The following is a 22,116-nucleotide window of genomic DNA, read 5'->3' on the forward strand; positions in this document are numbered from 1 at the left end:
ACATGTATGGATCTCGAGATAATAATGCTAAGCGAAATAAGCCACACAGAAAAAGTTGAAAATCACTTAATATCACTTATATGTGGGATATAAACCTAAAAGCACAAATGCACAGGACAAACAAACAGAGACTCAGGGACATGGACTATAGACTAGTGGTTACCAGAGGGTAGGGGAAAGAGGGGAGTAGGAAGGGTAAAGGGAGTCAAATATGTGGTGACAGAAAGAAATCTAACTATGAGAGATGAACACACATTGTAAATATATATATGCCTTACTGTTAAAGTGTACAATTGAAACTTATTAGATTTCATTAACCAATGTCACCATAAAAAATAAATTAATTAAAAAAATAAAAAATAAAAAAAAAATCACATGATAAAAAACAAAGTAGAAACATACTCTATGTCAGTCAATGGAATAAGATAGACCAAATTAATTATCATTTAACAAAAATATTACTTAAAACATCAAACTATTGTATACTATGTAGAGTAGAAGATTTATGAACTGTTAAAAAAAAGATTAGAGTCTTTTTTTATAGTAATCAAAAATTGTAAACAGAATTTTTTCTGCTATATCTAGGATACTGATGAAGAAATCCTAGTTTAATTTTGGAAGTGTTCGGCAGAATATAACATTGTCATTTTTACTGGATGAGATATTAAGATACCATATTTGATGACCTGCAAGAAAAGGAAGCGAAGATTCATTTATTTTTTGTCAAAAAAAAAAAAAAAGAGAAAGAATGTCAGTAATAAGTGAAGTGTTTGGGACACTTTTTGTAGAAACTAAATTTTGTTCACTCAAGAGCCTTTGAAGAACAATAGAGTAATACTCCTACATATCACTAACCTTCAGATATTGGAACAGATTGTTGAGAGGTTGAGAAATTTTCTGGGAAATTATTCCGGTTTTCATTGGCTGGTTTAGATACTCATCATTTCCCTCTACCCCCAAGTCAAGGAAAAGATTTAAACAACCACTTTTTTTTTTTTTTTTTTTTAGCTCTCGCAAAGCCATGAATCACTAAAACATACAAATTAATTATACAGTCTCTCTGCATTTTGGATTAATGGACTTAAAACAATTGGAGAGGACATAAGTCTTTCCACAGGCAACTTTATAATGAACAATCTCAGAGCAGACATCATTCCAGTAAAGTCTTACTAGTGCAGATGAAACATCAGAGTAAAGACCATGAAGTAGGACTTATTTAAAATGGGCTTCTTCATGTGTTGCAGATGAATAGGCCCCTGATTACACATAATGATTGTTCATGATCTTCCTGAGACTGGTCAGATGGAAAGCAATACAATTCTGCACACATTTTAATCATTTTTATTGAGTGGTGGCACTTCCATTTTTCTGAACCTTTAAGGGGACATTTCATGGTTTGCTTTTTAGTCAGCCTCCCCTTTCAGTCTTATCATTTAAACCAACCAGTTAGCCTGACATCAAGTTACGCCAGTTTTAAAACATTAGCACCTTCTTATAAAGAAAATGACATTTCCAACTAATTTCTACCATATGCAAACACAGTTATTTAACAAACTATAGAAATGATCCCTGAAAGTATAGTCTTACTTACAGTTATTTAAAACTAGAACTTTTACATGGTTTTTTGCCTACCTGTACCATATGGGCTGGTAAATTTTCTCTTTAGCCATTTAATATATTAGACTTATGCTCAGAGGTGATTATACATAAGACGAGTCACATTCTTACAAAAGCCAGTATGTAGGACAATTTTAGAAAACTTAAAGGACTATTACTACTAAAATTATGAGAAGAATCTAGACAAATTATGCATTCTATTAAGTGCATTTTTTCTCACATGCTCTGTCTTCTATGACCATTTTGTACTTGGATTATTTCTTGAGCAATTACCTGAGACTCAAGGATACCTATTGGTTGACACAGTATACAGAACTCTAAAATTACACCTTTTCTCCAAATTAGTTTTTTTTAGGTTGACTGTCTTCCTTCTATTATTTGAAGAACAGGATTCAGAGGCTGGATTCCTCAGTTCTTGAGTGTTAGCAACCCCTATTTTACACGTTAACATATGCCTGACTGTCTCTTGATTGTGGACTAGTCTGAATTGACTACTAACCACTTGGGAACAGTTCCTTGAAACTTTCGTGTTCAGTTCTTGAGTTTCTTTGCAAAGTTTAAAGTTATAAGGATTGCTGTAGACTCTCACAGATTGGATTTCAAAAGGAGGGGATGTGGTGGGTAGAGAAGTAAGTATTCCAGTATTCTTCAGTGGGGTCAATAATGGCATTTTGAGTGGAATAATTCTTCCTTGTGTAAGACCATACCGCGTATTGCAGAATGTCTAGCATCCTTTCCTCCTTCCCAATCTTCTAAGTGCTAGTTTCTACCTTTAGTAAATCAAAAATATTTACACACATTTTCAAAAGACCCTGTGGAGAGGTGGTACTGTTCCTGATCGGGAACTAATGGCATATCATCCCTGTTCCATATAAACAAAAACAAACCATCAGCAACCAAACTGGCCAGCAAACATCTTTATTCTCTTACCTAATCAGCATTGTCCAAGGCCACATTGACTGAAATCTCTCTCTTGAACTAATTGTAAAACAATAATCAGTTATTTGCAGTTTACCTAGCCAATTTCTTTTGAAAACAGAAATTCCCATAAACATTGATTAAGTAGACAATATAAGTGTTTAGTAATGTTTTCATCTTGGTTTTGTAGTTTCCATTCATTTCCTAACTTCCTTTAGGCCTTACCTAGAGTCACTTGCCAGTGTTGGGCATCTTGCACTACTAGACTTTCATATAGGTGTTTTCAGTGTGAATCTGTAGATCTGGGTTTCATTTAAAGTTCCCCTTTGCAAGCTTAAGTGTAAAGAAACTCCTTTTTCTGCTCTTCTTTACTAAACAAAAGAATATTTTCCATCAAAACTTGCCATGTGAGATAGTGTTCAACATGTACATATTAGCAGAATAAGAGACATTATTTATTTTCATATAACAAAAAAGACATTGACTGGCTCTGGGCTTTTACTACAGTGTCATTACTGACCTACACAGTAATAGTCCAATTTCTTAGTACAAAATACGTTTTGGAAATGTTTTAGGAGATGGAAAAAATAATTCTAACACTTAAGTTTCACAGATATTAGAATTTTTTTTGAACAGTTGGAACCATTAACTAGAGCCTATTAATTTTGTTTCAGTGACCAAAAAAAAAAAAAGATTACTTAGTCATCAATAGTTTCCATAGATTGATTTTTTTCCAGCCTGATTTCACCTTCAAATTCACTGACCTGTGTTCCAAGCTTATCTATAATTTAATTCAGGTCAGTTCAGATATATTGTAAGCCATTATTTCCTTTCCAGCCAATCAGCATTTGATTTTTCAGAGTTCTTAGTCATTTTTTATTTTCTAAGAGTATTTGACTATATACGTGAACACATACGCCCCACACACCAAACACATAGATATCCAAGCACATTTTTATTTATATATTATACATATTCATTTGTCATTCTGGATCACTGTTACTTTGAAAGAAATGCAGAACTTTCAGAAATTGTAATATTGCTTTTTCAATAGCATCAATTTCTACATACCTAAATAAGCTACTTTTAAGAAACACATTCCTATTTAATGTGTCTCTATACAGACAAGGGCATCTCCACTGTTCTTAATTCCAAGATGGATTACTTTGGTTTTACTTCTGCCCTGAATTGTATGGACATGATCGAATATCGTGCAAATAACTATGTAAATATTACTTTTAAAAGGTATTTAAAAGAAGAAAGCCTTTTAAAACATATAGAGTTTCCTTTGAGATATCTATCTGCTTTAGGTGGAATAAAAATATTGTGATAAGTCGTCGTCTATAGAAATTTGATTTCACTTGAAAAATAATTTTATATACCATGAATTAAGGAAACTCTAACCTGTTTGTATATGAACTTTCACACTATTTCTCATATTAAATTAGGTTCCATAATCTTTTATACACAATATTCTTAAAAATATTTTTCAACTATTATATTTGCATCATTTTCAACTATGTTTACAATAACTATTTTTTTGTGAGTCCGTCCTGTAAACATCATATTAAAGAATGTAGGCTCTTTGGTTAAACTGTCTGGATTTGAAACCTATCTCCACCATCTCATGGCTTATTTCATCTTTCTGTGACTTATATTCAGTAAGTGATCTTTCTGTGACTTATATAAGTAGATGATTATTTTGTAGTATATTCTCCACAAAGTGGGTTGTAATATTGTATGACTTATTGCTGCCAAACTGGAATAGAAAATTTTAAACCTGTAATCAAGGGAAAAATGGGTGTTTTCATCTCATAATTGCATAGCTAAATGAATCTATTTAGAGTAGTATATTGTTCTACTTGTATCAAACCTGCTAAAATTGTATTTTGAAAATAAAATGTTTGCAAGATGAACTATTTTATTTTATTTTATTTTATATTATTATTATTATTTTGGTGAGGCAACCCTTGGTTAACCTCAAAGATTACAAGGACCTTGTCAGTTTACAATCCCTTATTTTTTTACTTTTTACGCCTATAGCACCTGGTCTTCCTAGGTGGTCTCCCATCCAAGTACTAACCAGGCCCTACCCTGCTTAGCTTCTAAGATCAGACAGGATCCGGCTTGTTCAGGGTAGCATAGCCATAGGCCAAAATGAACTATTTTACAAGTAGATGTAGATTTGTGTGGGCTTCCATAATTTTCTCATGTTTTCCATCTTAACATTTTGGATGATGGGCTAAGCCTCTATAAGAATTCACTGAGAGAAAGGAGATAGAGAGTGAGGGAGGGAGGAAAGGAGATAGAGAGATAGAAATAGATAGATAGATATCAACTTCCTAGATTTTCTTCCGAACTTTTCAGCTTCTCTGATAGCATAGAACTTTCGTTGCTCCTTGAATACTTTAAAATCTTGAAAACTTTCATATTTTCTCCAATGCAGTTCCCTGGGCTTATCATGAGTTCCTCCTGCTTGTTTGCTAGGTAAACTTCTACTTATCCTTCCAAGTGCCTCAGTCATGAAGCCTTTTCTGACTTCTAGGTAGACCGGAAGTTTTTTTTCTCTTAGCTCTCCTTCGTTCTCTGTACACATATCCATTTTAGGGATGGTCCCAAATCTTGATAGTTTACATACCTCTGTCCAATATAATTTATCATTTAGAAGGCAGAGATGTTTATTCTGACAAATGATGTATTTTGTAACACATCTGTCATGACTGCTGAGTAACAGGGGCACAGATAACTTTAGAAGTAAGAGAAATCTTGAATTTTATTTTAGGTCAGATTTCTCATTTTATAGATAAGAAAAACTGGAGACCCCCCAAAGTTCTATTTCCATTCTATAGACTTGGTTGTATCTAGAGTCATTCGATTGCACTGGATGGACACATTCGAAATAGAACCCATTTTAAGAAAGAGATGGTGAGCCTGGTTTGTCTTCGAGTTTCTTAGATTTATTTTGATCTCAGCCTGAGATAGTTTAGAATTTTTGGATCACTTCTTCAAATAAAGTTCACATAGTATGCTCTTCTTCTGCTCTCTGTTTCAATGTTCTCTGGTTAGTGTCTACATTAGGAGAAGAAAAATGGCAATAAAGCAAAGGAAGAGTGCATTAAGAAGGCTCTAACAAGTGTAGGAGCATTTTGAAAGCCAGGAGGATGGTTTGAATAGTATTGTAACACAATTGGCAAGGCAGTGAGTGGAGTAGTGTCTGAGGGCTGGGCTGTGATTGTGTAGCTTTGAAACGGAGGCAGTAATTTTCAGCACATGCTGTGATCTGGAGGGCCAGAACTAAGAGGAGACTTCAGGGAAGGAAATGATAGTATCTTAAACCAGAACATTATTTCATTCTGGATGCATAATGTGATACGGTAGTTAAACCATTATTGTAGAGCAATGGCTTATGTATATTTAGTGAGCTGCTTATATCGAAATGAGTAGCTGTTACAATAACAAAAATGCATGTGTGGTTTCCCGAACAGTTAATAATTGTTTAATAAGCAATTCCTTGTAAACCTCCCTGAGTCATTGTAACTTGCATAGAGATGGATTATTCTTCCCCATTATTAGGGACAGAATAAAAAATATCTGGTAATGAGGAAAACACTTTAAATATAAGGGGAACATTAATAGAGTAATCTGCCAATTACCATCAGGAGATTTTCAAAACTGATAGAAATGTACCATGTGGGAAAGAAAGTGAGAATAGCCAGAGGCAATACAATCCCATGGATCCTTGGAGAATTAACTTTCTTTCATTTCCAAATAGATTTAGCAATACATATACATTGAAGGCAATGGGGGAAGCTATGCAGTAGTGAGGGAGCCAGAATATTTTGGCTGAAGTACTGACTTCCTTTGTAACAGAAACAGTGAACAGAATTTCTCTTGATTTCAGAAATGTACAGAATAGGAGTAAAGTCTGCCTGTCGTCAGGTTGTTTCTTCTGAGAGGATAACATAATATTCTACAAACAAGATACTGTAATTGTTTTATGATAACCCAGAATTGTGGTCCTTCAAGCATCCCTACATGTGTACTATTGACTGTAATACCTTTAAAATGATTTATGAATTAAAATTTTATATACATATGGTGTTTGATCACTGCTTTTGTACTCAAGACTGGGTAAAACCCACTATGATTTGTCTACAATGAAATATTAAGCAGCCTGCTAAATATTTAATTCACTTGCTGAATTGCAACAGAGTGGTTTAGAAATGTGAGACCTTCTTCTTCACTTAGAGGGACACTTGCTGTATAACCAAATAAATTATTAACACCATTGTTATTGTTTAGATCTTTATTATCACCTCTGATCGGCATGCTAGGAAATATTTCTGCTGCAACAAATAGAGCTAATATCTAACAACAAATTTAATGCTATTATTTTTCAGATTGTAAAACTAAGCTCTTAACAATTATGAGCCATAGGAAAATAAGAAAAATATGCTTACTTATTAAAATATTTAATGAACTATCCAGTAATGTCCTCAATATAATGGATTCCTTCTTCATGGATTTAGATATGTCATGGATCAAATAATATTTCCTGAAATATATATAAATAAATGTGTGTGTGTGTGTATATATATATATAATATATATATGAATCATTGATTTGTTTTATCTAAATTTTCAGTACACATACAATAAGTTGATATAATGAACATTCGAGACCTTAAAAAGAAGGAAAAAGCAAATTCTTTACTAAAACCCTAATCGAGCTATTATGATTGAGTTATAAATTCGATGCTGGCTTTCCTAGCAGTAAAGTCTAGGAGGCATATTATGATGGGTTGCAAAATTCTTGTTATCAGGAAGGAGGGACACATGTCAATTTTAAAAGATAAACTTATGTTCACATGGAATTCTAAAAGTAATATTTTATGTAGGATTGTGTGTAGAATACTTTGAGTATGGTGAAAGTTAAATGTCAGTAGTGACTGTTTGAAAGAAAATGCAGATGGGACTTTTTACCTGACTGTTTAGAATAAAACATGAGATTATGTGCTCTTCTACGGAGCTTGGTAGGACATGGTCTCTGAAGAAAATGTGCATTGGAAAAATCTTGCTCTGTGATCACTAGTTTATCTGTTTATATGTCTGTGTTCTTCAGCAATTTAATTACCTTTTATACTCAGTTTCCTCATCTGCAAAGATCTTCCTTATAGAGTCATTGCAAGGATGTAATGAAATAACATGTATATGTAGAGGTTGAAGTTCATTGTTAGTTCATCCCTTCATCCCTTAGCACTGGTGTTATGATTGTGCCACAACACACACATGTGCACGCACACACACATGCTCTTTTTCATTTGAGATTTATCTTTAATATATTAATACTGGATAAAAAAGGACCTGATTCCTTATTAAATTTAAAGCCATGAAGATCAATTTGAATATCAAAGTTTAGCTTCGGGTATCTCAATAATGTTACAGTGGAGTGTTAAGATCTTGAGCATTATTCTTTGAAAGTTTCAGCTTGTATTGAAAAGGAGGCTATGCATCATCTTTCCTACAGACGGCTCTGAAGGTATTTGCATTCCTTTTCTTGATGTTACTTTTTCTTTTTGAGTACTTTAAACAAAGTAACGTTAAAGTACTTTCTGTTTGGATACCTTTTTTTTTAAAGAAAACTTGCTTAATTATTAAGACTGATGGCTTGCTGCTGTTAGAGGTCCTTGGGCCTTGGGTCAGGGCCAGCACTTTGGACTACTCCAGGTTTACTTTCTGTTCTAAGGAAATGGTGCCCCCTACAGTCATTTGATGGAAATTGTGGTCCAGGAGTTGAGCAAAGCGACACTTTTCTGGCTGGTGGCTAAACAAACTTGTTAGAATTGTATGATGTCTACGTAGCAGACTGGTAAACTGAGCCAAATCTTCAAACCGAGCTATACAGCCATGACTGTTCTTTCTCTTTTCTTAGAAAAATACTGAAAGTGCAAGTGATTCCATACTGTCCTTATCTTAGGGGGAATTGATCAATTAATGAGCACTGTCTCTTATAAGCTCCTTTCAACTACTAGAACTTTTGTTGGAAAAGACTCCTGTATATGTGACAGTTAAACAATCCAGTGATCAAATTTGAATCTTTTTAGGTTCACTTGAATTAGAATCACAGGGAAATACAGTACGTTAAAGCAGCTTTTTTGTGACCCTATCAACGGGGTGGGAGAGGTGATTTGTTTTGTGGCCTGAATAGAGACAGCTCTAACTCTAAAATGGGGTAGAGAGATGGGCCGTGTCAAGCACAGAATCAGCTGTAGTTGCGTGTAGGTAGAACAGCTAACCAGTTTCCCTTCTGTGTGGAAGAGCTGTTGTTTGCCCCTTTCAGATCCATTTTCCCATTTATTTATCCTGCTGTGAGCTTCAGGAGACAAACCTACTTCTTCAATCTCTTTTGCCCATTGGCTTCTGACTGGGTTTAGCCAGTGGGGGGCATCTAGGGTGAGACCAAAGTAAGATTGGAACCTTTATTCTGCTGGCTCCCTGACTGAAGGGTGTCTAGTTCCAATCAGGTGGCTTTCTTCACCTGGCTCTTTCTCTCAGGCTTTAGTAACTGCTCTGTCCTCTGGTCCTTCAGATTGCGGTTGGCGACAACTCTCTTGTTGCTAGCTCTGGGGTACTGCATTATTCCTTGTGGCTTCTCCACACGCAGATAACACCTTGTAAGTAATACCTTTACTGGACTCTCCTCACGTTATCCAATCTGAGTGCGCCGTCTCTGTCTGCCAAGGCCTTGGACTGCTGCTGTCATTTAATGTTGGTGACCACTTAGAAGGTGGGAGCTCCCACCAGGGAGATTCAGGCTAGGGGTGATTCTGGCTCCTGGTAAATATGGCCAATAGAAGTTGGCCAAAGCATTGCCAAAGTTAACTCGTATTCTCTTGCCCATTATAATCTTGGAGTTATTTCTTTAGAACTGTGGAGTAAAAAAAAAAAAAAAAAATTTTTTTTTTTTTTTACCTTTTTCAGTCCATGGTATTTTAGAATTTTTAGGAATTATAATGTGGAGTCAGAATGGTATACTGTATAGAGTTGTGGGCTCTGGAGTCAGGAAAACATAGGTTTGAATTCTACCTCCCCCACTTCTCAGCTGCATGGCGCTGGCACTTTATATAATCGTTATTTCTTCATCTGTAAAACGTGAGGATAATATTTGGATCCTAGGACATATGTGTTTAATCAGTTGGGTAAGTACCTAAACTAAGTACATGACATCCAGAGTGCCTGTGCCAGCTGGCATTCCCGCCAGCGATGAATGAATGTTCCTATTGCTCCACCTCCTCATTAGCACTTGGTATCAACAATTATTTTTATTCCTAGAAATACCTAAATATAAACATATGTGTTTTCTATTTTTAATTATTCTATAGATTCTGGCCACAGTTAAAACTATGTAGGATCATCTGATCTTTTTTAGGTTTGTATACTGTGTCGAAGGTTTGACCATGTTACTTGTTAACTATGGTTAATGTCTGTTCATTAGAAGTACTAGTTTTATATATTCATTGGTTCATCAAATATTTATTGAATACCAACTGTATGTTGGGACTTGGGGACAGAGCAGTGAAAAAAAATGACAAGGTCCTTGTAGTTATGGAGATTACATTTGTGGGGATAATAATTTCATACATAATATGATACACTATAATGTAATAGATAATGCAACATAATGCCATATATACAGTATAAATTAGTGATAAATATCATGATCAAAGCAAGGTCTAGGAATCTAGAGAACACTGTTTTGAGGGGAGATTGGGTTAGTCAGGGAAAGGCTCATTGAGAGGATGACAGTGAACAGATTTTGGAAAGTGGTGAGGGAATGAGCCAGGATGTGTGGAGGGCTGAGCATTCCAGGCAGAAGGAAGAATAAGAGCAGATGCTCTGAAGTGGCAGGGTGCTTGCCAGGTTTGAGAAGCAGTGAGGAGACCAGCGTGGCTGGAGCTGAGTAACCAAAGAAGGCAGGACATGAAGTTGGAGAGAAGGTCAGGACTGGGTTTTGTTGGATTTGGTAGATCATTGTTTTTCAAATCTTAATGCACCTAGAAATCACCTGGGAATCTTGTTGTAATGCAGATCCTGATTTAGTAGGTCTGGGATGGGACCTGAAGTTAGTCATTTCTAATAAACACCTGGGTAATAGCACTGCTCCTGGTCCATGGACCACACTATGAATAGCAAAGTTGGGGGACTGGTCATGATTTTATTCTGAATAAGACTAAAAGTCTGAGGAGGATTCTGAGCATGGTAATGCTGTGATTTGATTTAAATTTTAAAGTATCTTCTGTCTGTTGTGTGGAGAAACCTCTGAGGAAGCGAGGGACTAAGCTAGGAGACCAGCTAAGAGGCTACTGCTACAGTCTGGGTGGAAGATTCTAGTGCTTGGTCTTGGTGGTGGTAATGGCAGTAATGAGAAAAATGCTAGCTAGCCCAGTTGTGTAGTTTTTGCACTGCCCAAGGTACTAGTAGAGTAGGCAGGTTGAAATGTAGGTAGGTTTAACTACATTCACTTGCTAAGCCTTTTATTTTGTGATACATCGGCCGAGAAGGAGATGCCCTTTATTCAGTTCCTTCTCCCTGAAGGTAAGGGTTGGCTTTTGGAACTCTTTCAAAGGCAGGGCATGTGCTACCTGCTGGGGTAAGAAGTGCTTGCATTTAATTTAGAAGACCCTGGGTAGTTAACTTGCAGAGAAGTGTGACAGGAGCCTTTCTTTTAGTTTTCACTTGTACTGTCATGTGCTGTTGCCTGAGTTCGTGGCCCATGAAAGCTTTTCCTGGATAGCAGAGCAGCCACAGAGGAGCTGTGGCTTTGAATTTTCTGAACTTTGAATTTTCCAGAGAGTAGTCTTTCAAAGAAATTGCTCCTGTCAGAGGAGAAGGAAAGCAGACCAAGTCTTTTGTTTTAGGCTTCTCTCTGTGAGCAGATAGGAGTGGAATCTCTTTAAAAATGTCTCTGTACCACTATAAAAGAGGTCACTAAGTTTAAAAGGAGAGAGCCAGACATCTATGCCAGTTTTCAAGCTTCATCTGGTAGTTGATCTCCTGCTCCCTACTGCAAAAGTGGTCTGAAGATATGTCTTGTCCAAGAAAGAAACCATAAAAAGATGCATCATATATTCTGTTGCTACTGAAATAGTATGGTTTCTCTGAGAATGTCTTAATGAAGCTGGTTGTTGGATGTGCTTACTTTGAGTTCCTTCATAAAGGCAGCTTTGCCCTTATGGGTTTTCTGGCAGCGCAGCGGGCACCACTTGTGGATGTTCCACTGTTGTGTCCTTTGGCACTATGTACTTTAGTTGATTTGTATGCCATTTTTACTAACTTAAATCAATGTGGTCTGATCCTTTAGGCATGTTCCTGCGTGCCACGCAATGGCACCATGCCAAACCTGTTTGAAAGATACAGAAATAAAATGTGATGATATTGTTGTAGCCCTTGGGTCAGCAGTGCTCCTGGCATAGATCATTTGAGTTTCTTTATGGAGGTATCATGCTTGACTTGTTCCCTAGCACTGAACATGAGGTGATAGGAACCATGGCAACAGAAGTTGGAGATGGAGCGGGTCCTGGTGAGTCTCATTTGCTCCTCAGGTCTGCTCTATTGAGCTGGATTCTATCCATCAGCTTTTTTCTTAAACAACATGTTGAGTGCTGGTAAATGTGGCATGCTTGTCTGTCAGAGAGAGCTATCCATAATTCATTTTATGTTCGTTTAGATAGGAATTGGAACTAAGCTCTCAGATCCAAAATACAGTCTTGGGGGATTTTATTCTCTAGAGCAGAGGATCCGAAACCCAGTACACCCTGAGATCAGGCATGCAGCATCGATGAGTGCAGAGGACTGTAGGAACCTGGAAAGTACACAGCCTTTAAAAGAGGACAGCCACTACTGAGCACACATTGGGGGTCACCATGTGTAAATGCAGTTCCTGCATCGCCTTTTGGAAACATTTCAACGGAAGCCAGAAATCACAAGTCTTATGTAAAATCTCCTGGTTTTTAAATGAGGGAAACTAATTCAAAACATTCTACACATTGTTCAGACTAATTGCTTTAAACCAAACAACAAACACCACCACCACCACCATATTCTAAAGGCTAGATTTATCCACTAAAAAGCTGTTCTTAAGCTCAACCTTAGTATATGCATATTCCACTTTTTTTAAAATGAAATGTTTTAACAATAATGATAAGCTAATGACCTGAAAAAGAGCCGAGGAAAGGAAGTTTTCATGAAAAAGATATATTCTTATGAGCTGTGGAATTTACATACACACACACACACACACACATACATATATATATGTGTGTGTATGTATGTTTGTGTGTATGTATATATACACACACATATATATAATGTAAAGAGATAACTCAACGGTAATTGCTGAGCATTCTGTAATGCAGATGACAAGCCATCCCACAAAGTCAGAGGGCAAAGCTCCAAATAAGAAATATGAGTCCTCACCCTCTTTACTATTTCGCTACTCTCTACATCTGCTTAGTGAGTTCATAAAATAAAATATAAACTCTCAACCAAAAGGATATAAACATTTAGGCCAATGGGGGGCAATCTCAGAGTCCAGGCCATGTCAGGGCTGATTAATAGCAGGGAACTCAGTGGAGGAGGAAATCTGGGGTCCCTTTTCTGGGCAGAGGTAGCCTAAGACTGTACTTTACAGTTAAGAGTTTACCTCCAACTCTTATCTAAACTACAATAAAATGAATTATTAAGTGCTATATGTAGCAAATTGCTTCACTAGAGCAATATTTTTCAAACATACTAGGATCTTATGAATCATGTATAAGTGATTAATTCTAAACAAAGTATCACTTTGTTTTTTAAATATCAATAATTTGAAATCTCATTCTGGAGCCCTTCAAAAGTTGCTGGAGCACACTTTGAACATACTTTATTATTTCAGTCCAGAAATGGTTATTTTTTTTCTTTCTTAATTGGCCAACACCTTACCATATTATTTGCATAATGTTTATAATGAAAAATTTTAATAGCCTATCGGAAAAAAAATATAAAAGATTTATAGCACTAAGTTAATCTGAAGCTTAGTAATTGATAATCATGTATTTGTTTGCTTCTTTGTAATATAGAAAGCATGTTTTCCTTCTGTAGCTTACATGATTCTGATAAGATGTTGGTGAAAGAGCTGTAAGCTAAAACTCAGAAGCTGAGCACAATGATAATATTAATAATAGTAATAATAACAATAAGTACTATTTATTGAGAAGTTTCTTTGTACCAGGCATAGTGCTAAATACTTAACATACATTATCTTATTTATTCATCGGAGCAACTCAAAGAAGTAGACCACAATATCTTAATTTTTTAGAAGCTGAAAACTTTAAGCAGTTTGCTGTAGGTCACACACAAATAGACAGTAACTAGAATTCAGCCACAGGGCTGTTTAACTTTAATGTCACCACCATGTGCTTTCTAAGTTATACTGCTAATAAACGACAGTATTAGGATTCACACTTGAATCTTCTAATTCAGGATACCAATGATTTTTGGACTATGGTAAATTTTGCTCTAAAAGTACATTATTTTTGAAAGTTCACATAAGCAGTCTTTATTGGGTTAGTATGAATGTAGTCACGTATATCTGATGATGAAAATGAGCAACACCAGTGGGTATTCACCCATTGGTAAGTTAAATTCCTCAGCTCTTATTTAAACAGTTGATTTGTATGATAAAATGATACTGTGATTATATAAAAGTGTGTCTTATGTTCTACATTTTTTTCTGTTTAATTACTTTTCCTCTCTTTAATTAATATCCTTTCTGAGGCCTCACACTTTCCCCCCCCCAGGATGCCTACATTGGGTTTGAAGGAAAAATATTGACCTATGTGTCAAATGATCTTTATTATTATTATTATTATTATTGCTCTTAATTAAAGCCATTTAACCTGTCCTCAGACCTGCTGTGATTCACTGGAGTCCACTGTGCATTCAGACCCTTTGGATTAGCCTCATAGTGTGACTACAAAGCTCACGCTGATTGGAAAATTAATGATGGATACTTCTCATTTCCCAAGAGAAGGGAAAATGAATTGACTGCTTTTTGAGATGACTTAAACACGCACACATAGAATTGACAAACGGCTTGATTGTATTTACACTGGTATTAGTTTGGAGACAGCTGAAGGTTTTTAACTCCTGATTTCAAGTTTGAATTCATACAACTTTAGAGTGTCAACCACAAAATTAAGAATTTTATGAAAATGCCATGATTCAATTCAAGTGTTATTCTGTCATTTTTTTTTAGCGAGCTCTACCGAATGATTTTTCGATTTTGTTGTTTTCAGAGACATAGGGTGAAATGCTGGCCACATTCTTCAAAATGAGATTGCTTGTTATATAATGAGTGCGATTAGCTTATTTCTATGCTTCTGACTCTACCAGATTTCTCTTTTAGATTTCATTAATTTTTACATTTATCTCAGTTTACAGAAGGCTTCTCTCTTTTGATTCTCAGAAGAGTTTGTGAGTTAAGTGATCCTCATTTTATAATATGAAGATCCGTGGCTCAGCAAAGTGACAGAATGACTTGCTCTCTGAGCTTGGTATGTGGCTTGGTATGAGGACTGGTGGTGACCTCAGGTGTTCTGACCTGCGCTGTTTTAGGCTCTTGAAATCCTTAGTATCTCTGAGTGTTCTGCTGCATATGCTTTCCAGAACTGCCAGTCAGGAACTTCGACTTCTATTTTTCTTTGATCTTTGAACTGAGTCAGAATTTTCTTAATTATTGACTAACAATTACATGAACTGTATACATTGCTTTGTTCCTGAATGAGGATGCCTAAATTCCCATATAAAATGAAAACAGGCTTTTCATGGGAAGAAGTTGACAGTAAAAGCTCTATTGTCAATGTACACTCACTTAGTTTAGTCTTAAGAATGGCCTTGCTGTTAATTATGTGTACATAATTAAGTAACATCAGTTGTAGTTCTTCTTATAAATCTTTTTTAAAAAAACATGGTTTTGACAAAATACATTCTTTTTTTATTTTAGTCTTGATACACAGTTCTTTGCACATGCAAAGAAATCTTTAGAAAAAATTATTACAAACACTTGGACTTTCTCGTCCATCAGTCACATGAGCAGTAAGATTGCCAGTCCTGATGGTTTAAAGCAGAGGTTGGCAAACTGTGACCAGTGGGCCAAATGTAGCCTGCCACCTATTTTTGTATGGCTCTTGAGCCAAGGAAGTTTTTTATGCTTGAGAAGCATTATTTAGATATTGAGTAAAGGGGTCCCTCAGTGATTGAAAATAAATCAAAAGAAGACTAATACTTCATGATATGCAAAGTTATATTCAAATTTTAATGTCTACAAGTAAAGTTTTATGGGATAAGCCATGTTCTGCTCATTCATTTACAGGTCATCTGTGGCTACTTTTGCATTATAATGACAGAGTCGAATTGTTGTGACAGATTGTATGGCCTACAAACTCAAAAATATTTACTGTCTTGCTCTTTACAGAAAAAGTTTGCCAGCTCTTGATCTAAAGGAAAGTTATAGGGTAGTATATCTGTATTGCTCTAAGTACATCTTTTATTTCCTAAATAAAGGTATTGCTTCTTGGGTTTTAGAGAGAGGAAACATAGGATTCACTGATTTACAGCAACAATGACTTGAGTAGGCCCGTCAGGTAGAAGAACGTTAAACTTTGGCCTCTTCCAAAAGTGACTCCCCAGCAGCCTTCTATAACTCATAACTTGGTGCTGTAAGAGACGCTGATTTGGATTAAGATATTGTTTCTCCTGATAAACTATATCCAGGTCACCTTTCATTAAGTTGGTGTTTCCTATTAGAATCAATAGCAATGATGTAAATATATGGGACAGATTATCAGATGCTTCTTTTTTCTTCGATTAAGGTGTTTCTTTTAAGATATATTATATAAATAATTACAACATCAAACTCTTGATTTCATGGCTGAAATGAAACTAAAATATTTACATAAAAACATGATCTGATATAAAGAAAAAATAGAGTAACAGATAATGTGTAAATTTGGTAAATATTATGAACTTAGTAAGCAAATGGCCAAAGTTTGGAAAACACTGCTTAAAAAAGATGAAAACAAATTAGGTTATAAGTTTAGTTGGAGGATTCTGGGCATGCCAGAAACATACAGAGAGGTAAATTTTCACTGAAGAAATGAGATAAGGGAATGCCCAGCTGAAAGTGGGGTTCTTCTTTAAGTGGGGAGAGAGAATCAGGAGAAGGACATCAGAAAGGGTCTGGAATTAATTTGAAAATGAAGCACAGCATTTCTCTGTCCTACTCTCTTTCGAGTTTACTTAGATATTGAGTAAAGGGGTCCCTAACATTATTTCATTATATCTGATTGTAGTTTATGGGATATTTGCAGATTTGGGGGTTGAGAAGCTTGAAAGGTATCTTTTGATAATGTTGTGTCTATTACATGCATGCATCTTATGAAGTGGAAAATATTCTGCCTCCTCAGTTGGGTATCCTACTTTAATAGTTTATTATTTAAGTCTGATTTATTGTCTTGAAAACAGTGATTTTTAATAGCTGCATAGTGTTCCATTGCATGAATAAGACAATTTAATTCTCTAGTCTTAAAATTTTGGATTTTTTGTTTTGTTTTGCTACTATAAATAACACTGAGGTAAAAACAACAACAACAACAAAACCTTCATTCTTAGTTACATTTCTGATAATTTCCTTAAAATAGATTTTTACACAGAGTTCCTTGGGTTAAAGGAACATTTGTAAGACTTAATGTGTAATGCCAAATTGCCCTCTAGATAGGTTGTATACATTACATTTCTGCTGGAAATGTGCATGAATGCCAAGTTTGTTGGTTTATTTATTTATATATCTTTATCCCTGTATCTGAGAAAGTTTTTTAGTTTTTAAGATATAAAATTGGCATATTTCTCATAAATATTATATCCAAAGATTTATTTATCTGTTGGTATGATGAATGAGAATCTTTATGTTGTTATTTTTCTGTAGACTTACCGTTGGCACATTGAGAAAACAATTGTTTCAGGTATATTTTGTATATGGCTAAACTCCTATTCGTTCTAAAGGTATTTAAGTCGATGTCTCCTCATTCGCATTTAGGCACCAGAGAGGTTAGAGTAGTCTTTAGGAGTGAAAATCTTCAACTTTCCTCACTATGTGTGAAGATGCACATAAAAGCCTCTATTGTTGGTTCATTCCTGCCTAAACCCCAAAACTATGCCTGTAAGTAAAATGCTGATCTAATTTGGGTGAATACATCTGGATAAATCTTCAATTTTGAATGCTTCTCTTTAAGAATAGAACTTTTAGAAATATTAAGGTCTTGTTTGGTGTTACTTGTCAAATTTGTTTTTAAAAAACAGAGAGAGAACATGATTATTCTCAGAAAAGAAGTGACTTATGTTCAGCATTACAAAGAACCTGGAAAAGGTTAGGAAATGGCTACAGTACCTTGTTTCTTTTAGCTTAAAAGAGAATTTATGTTTTAATTTAGTTTTTTAGCCTCTATGTGAAATTGTTTAACAAGAGTGTTAAGGCCAGTGGTATAATAAAATGCCACTGATTCCTCATTTCTAATTTTTTTCACTTAGCAATGTCCATTGGCTTTCAAATAAGTTGATTTTTAGGGGACTGGATTTTGCCACTTATAGCTCTAATAAAATGATGCTGTTATAAAGAATTGTCATTTTACGTGCTATCAGGTTAATATGCTTTTGATAGCCTGGCATCTCAGTGAATAATTAAGTATTTGTGCACAGGTGAAAGCAGATTTAATAAACATGAAAACTACTGAAAAGCTGTGTGCTTAATACTTCGTTTTGCTTTTGTTTATTTCTTCTCAATCCTCCAATGTCGATACTGGGAACAAAAGGATCCAAGCTAGTGCTCTTGAAAAAACTATGATGAGCTTTGGTATGGAAGTGGAGTGCATTTATGATCCAGACCTTGTCTGTACAAACACCTGTCCCTTTTTCTCCCTCTTACCTTTAGGGATTTAGTCAGGAATGGGACACGAGCCAAGCAAGGCAAATGAACATGGTTCTCAGGACTTCTCCTTAGTCTGTTATGGGGAGAGGCATTCACTTCCTCTGGGGATGAGTAAATAAATAAGATGAAAGACTGGATGTGGGATGGCCATCTGAGCCACTTCTTCGGGAGAAGAAATTAAAGGAGAGACCTAGAGAGAGAAAGGCTCCTGAGGTGCTTGTTTTGGTTCCCCAGTCGGCTTTGGCTGGAATGAGCTCATGGATGTCAAAATTATATTGGATAATACATTTCCTTTCTTCCCCCCTCTTGTTTCAGTGTATGAGTTTAGAAAACGTTTTGGTCAAATGAAAAGGGAAGAATCCTGAGAAATCTCCCATTGCTCTTCTCCGCGCTCACCTTATTCTGCTCTGGCAGCAAAGCACACTGGTGCTTTGCTGTCCCTGAGACATAACAGGCACCTCAAACCATTGGCATTTGCTGTTCCTGTCTGGAAAGCTCTCCCCTTCCTCAAGGCTCTGGTCTTTACCACTTCACATCTGTGCTCAGGTATCAGCTCCTCAGGGAGGCCTCCTCTGACTCCCTGTTTAAAATGGAAGCATGCAGATCCCTCTGTAACTGCCCCTCAACTGCCTTCTAGTATACAAAATCCCTAATTATTTGCACACCATCAGGATTCCCCCACCTCTACTGGAATAGGACACCATCGAAGGAAGAGATTTGTGTATCTTTTGTTTCTTGTGGTATTCCTAGGACCTCAAACGGCTCTAGATAGGGCAGGTACTCAATAAATATTTATTGAACTGTATATAAAAATGGTACCCGATCACTCCTGAGATTACTTATTAATTAGAAATGAATTAACATCACATGCTTCCTGTTATGATGTACCAAGAAGAGCACAGTGTCACTTCTGTGTTATTTTGCCACAAATACAAGGAAACAAGAAAACATCAGATAAATCCAATACGAGGAGTATTCTATAAAACAACTGGCTTGTATTCTTTAAAACACTAAAATTACAAATGAAAAAGGAAGGCTGAGAAACTTTCTGGATTAAAAGAAACTAAGGAAACATGGCTCTTTGTGTAGGTGCCTGTGCTGAAAAACAACAACAAAAAATCCAAGGGGCATCCTGTCCTTCTAGAAGCTATAGGCCCACTCTGAGACTGAGTACTAGTTCTGCCACCACCTGGGGGACTACCAATGGTTCTTCACCGAAGTATTAATGAATGTCAAGCACTCCTTAAGCACCTTAAACACTTGGAGTCATTTAGTCCCCAGATAAACAGAGCAAATTTGGGAAATAGGCATCAGTGTTTCCATTTTACAGATGAAGAAAGTGAGACTTAGGGAGGTGATTTGGTATTACATTTGAGATTTTGACTCTATCTCTGACTGCTCTTAAGCTCTGTCTTAAAATATGAATAAGTATGTCTAATGAAAGAAGGAAGTGTCCTATAGAAGGAGCTAGTGGAAGAAGGCCCAGGCATATGACTAATCATCACTACAGAGAATGTTTAAAAGGGAGATGCCTAGCTCAGGCATCATGATTCAGTGGACGGAATGTGGAATATAACATTTTTAAAGCACTGAAGGTCATTCTGATGATCTTACTGCCCTAGAGAGCTAGATTTAGCCCTATACATTTCTTAAATTGTTTATCCTAAGTAAACATGTGAATTCTAATTTATTTTGTGGAATACTGTTGGAGACCTTTCCTTGAAGAAGTTTGGGCTCTAATTACAAGGCAGTATACCAATAAAGACCTTCTTTTATGATGTGGGTAATATTTAGAATAATGGTAGGCACAGTCCATGCTTTCTTTTGGTTGGTTGGTAATTTAATGTGCACGAGATACATATTGTCTGGAAGATGTGCATTACCATGTAGGATATCTTAGTATGAAATGGTTTTTCAAAGATACAGGCAGAGATAATGGATGACCAAGGAGAATGAGGCTCTTAGTAATAGCATTCGGATATTCCTGAACTATCCTCTAATGTGAGCCTTTAAGACTGCTCATTTGAAGACATCCAATGGCTAAAGTACCTTTTATAAAGTATATTCTCTCTAAATTCTGATTTCATGTCTTTTTTCTTGCGACAGACAGTATTTGCTTTAGTTAGCAGAAAGCAGACGAAACTTTTTTTCTTGAGTCTAATATTGTATAGTTGCTTTTAACATTTATATCTCAAAGGACTTCCGCTGTGATTTTTCACTAAGTTGACAAAGAATGTTAGGTAAGCCCTTTCCTTTGAATCATTCCTATTGGTATTAGGAAATTGACCAAGGTATGCAAGAATAATCTGATGAACATTTATTTATCCACTGACTGAATTCTCTAGACGATTTTGGGTTAAGTTGTTCCTCCCATGATGATGATGCTCACTGATGAAAATAGTCCTTAATATGTGTTGAGTACCTACTGTGGCCCAGACATCATACTGAACATTTTGCACCTAATATCGCCTTTACTTTTTTATAACAGTGATGTGCTGAGCTCAATACTTTTTTTCTGTTTGTTTTAGGAAAGAAAACAAACTCTCATTTTACTAGTGTTAAGACTCGTGTGTGTCATGGGGGTGGGATTTGAAGGCAGAACCTCTTGAGAGAGAACAGCCAAGAATAGGTGCTCACTTGTAGCCTTATTTACCCTGAGAATGCAAGAAGGATTGTTTCATGGGGTCCCCTCTAACATCAAGATACCTGTCCACCCCCACTCCTGCACCAGGGTGTCAGAGAAGATAGGAATATAGATTCCAATCATTGTGCAGCTGTTGTTAAACAGAGTACAATTAATGCACGCCTTGTGGATTTTGAGTGTAAGTGAGAAGATTTCACATAGATTCTCTCTGGGACTGTCAGTGACTAAAGGGTCAGCTTTCTGGTGGGGAGGAATGGCAGAAGGAGAGCTAGGGTGAGGAGACAGAGCAGAGCCTAAATTTTAAATGTTATATTAAGTGCAAAAATTTTAAATATTGTTACATGTGAGGAAACTGATGTGGAAAGTGTTAACCTAAAAATAAAAACCAAAGGTGCAAAAATTTTAAATGCTGTTACATATGAGGAAATGGATGTGGAAAGTGTTAACCTAACAATAAAAACCAAAGTGAGAGGCAATAGGCATTCATTTGAGATCAAAAAAATAGCAATTCAGAAAGCGCTGATTCAGGTAGAAACCCAAGTAGTGTGAAATTAGGAGACAAGGGCAGTGGTATTTATGAGAAAAGGAAGGGAAACAATTATATCAACAGAAGGAAGGTATTTCTGTTGGAGTAGAAAAGCTAACATAGCAATGCTAATTCTAAACAATGTTTTTAATTTTCAGTCCAGTAGCTATCGGTCTGGTAGTCATAATATCTGCTCTCTTGTAATCTTTGCAAATAGTTGTTTGAGATATTGTTTTAAATCCAGTCCAAAGGTTAATTTGCCCTGTTTTAACATTCCAAAGGTTTGAGACATTCAACCTACAAAACATTTCCTCTGAGTTGGCAGTTCTGACTCCATTTTAAAGCCTCTCTCTCTCTCTCTCTCTCTCTCTCTCTCTCTCTCTCTCTCTT

The 22,116-nt window shown here is 36.0% G+C and overlaps 1 protein-coding gene and 1 pseudogene across 1 annotated transcript in view; one reads left to right on the top strand and one right to left on the bottom strand.

Annotated features, from left to right (window-relative positions):
• THSD7B (thrombospondin type 1 domain containing 7B) overlaps window positions 1-22,116 on the top strand; it is a 745,753-nt gene that overhangs the window by 25,163 nt on the left and 698,474 nt on the right. The gene's annotated exons all lie outside the window — the stretch shown is intronic.
• On the bottom strand, window positions 4,570-4,688 carry LOC112470477 (annotated as a pseudogene).

This window comes from Pteropus alecto, unplaced genomic scaffold (assembly GCF_000325575.1).
Source record: "Pteropus alecto unplaced genomic scaffold, ASM32557v1 scaffold3, whole genome shotgun sequence".
Classification (NCBI taxonomy): domain Eukaryota; kingdom Metazoa; phylum Chordata; class Mammalia; order Chiroptera; family Pteropodidae; genus Pteropus; species Pteropus alecto.